This window comes from Triticum dicoccoides, chromosome 4A (genome assembly GCF_002162155.2).
Source record: "Triticum dicoccoides isolate Atlit2015 ecotype Zavitan chromosome 4A, WEW_v2.0, whole genome shotgun sequence".
In the NCBI taxonomy this organism is placed as follows: Eukaryota; Viridiplantae; Streptophyta; class Magnoliopsida; order Poales; family Poaceae; genus Triticum; species Triticum dicoccoides.
Genome location: NC_041386.1, coordinates 662043282 through 662044788, shown reverse-complemented (window position 1 = coordinate 662044788; position 1507 = coordinate 662043282).

The window sequence follows — 1507 nt, the reverse complement described above, 5'->3', positions numbered from 1 at the left end:
CGGCGAGAAGGGAGGCAGACGGATTGGCGGCATAGGTTTTGCTTGTCCATGTCAGTCAACTTCGCTGGCCTAATTCTCTTGTGTTATTGTTCTTTTATCTATTAGAGTATATTCGTTCAAATTATCCTACTAATCTGATCTAAACTGCAACCTTTTTCGTCTGAACCACAAGCACCTCCATCTAGTCCCGACGAATTTAAAATGTTCACATGGCTCTTTAAAAAAGAGGGGAAACAGCATTCTTAATAAGAAAAAGTATATGGCTGAAGCGGAAGGGAGCTTTCTACAGATAATTGGGTGAAGTGTCCCTCACAAAATAAATTGTTTTTTTGGTGAAGTTGGTTGGGGCTGGCTGAAAGCCGGGACCGGGACGGGTCTGTGCGCGCGCACGTGGCTAGGGTGGCCGGTCACCAGTCGGACAGCCCCGGCAACGCACACCCATCACCCCTGTTTGCTCCGCGTTCTCTCTGGAAGCCACCACCGCTCCCCAAACTGCCCCTCTTCCCGAACCTGTCAGCATCCGCAAAAGCGAGACGCTCGTCCGCGTGGTGGCCAGGGCAGCTCAGCCTCATCACTCATCAGCCACAGCCATCGCCGTCGGCTAACCTGGACCCTAAACCCAATTAATCAGGTCGTCGTACGTGCACACACGCGACCATTATCAGCCGAGCTCTACGTACGTGTAGCTCAACTAAACTTCTCCCGGGCAGAAAGAAAGAAGGAAACGTAGCTAACACACGTGTCACCACCGGACTCGCGGGCTATGCCTACGGCCCAGGGCCGTCGGCATAGGTCCATTGCCGTCGGCATAGATCTATGCCTACAGCTGCCGTCGGCATACACCCGTCGGCGTAGATCACGTCAGCGTAGATGTGTCAGACCGTCGGCGTAGTATAGCCGTCGGCATAGGAGCATATCCCGACGGCCGTGGGAGAGCCGTCGGCATAGTTTAGCCGTCGGCGTTGTTTTCCGTCTGACGGCAACGGACGGCGCCGTCAACAGCGCTGGCGATTCAGGGGACGACACGTGGCGCATGTATGCCGACGGCCTAGCCGTCAGCATACCTGCGCCACGTGTCGTCCCCCGGCTTCTCCTGGCGGCAGGGCTATGCCTACGGCAAAGCCGTCGGCATAGATTTCCATCTATGCCGACGGCTTTGCCGTAGGCATATCTCTGCCATGTGGCAGCTCCTGGTAACTCCTGGGCGTATATATGCCGACTGCTTTGCCGTAGGCATAGTTTTTTTTTTGTTTTTTTTATTTTCCCTGTTTTCTCTTTTCCAATTCATTTGACAACATTTCAAAACAGAACAATATGAAATTATGCAGAAATATGACAATTCATCATGTGAACATACTCAAGTTCATCTAAACATACTCAAGTTCACCATCATCATCTAAACATACTCAAGTTCATCACATCATCTAAAGATCATCACGATGGAAGTTCATGAACATAAAAGTAGTGCAAGACATGAAACATGATAAAAGTAGGAATATGAAAGGCA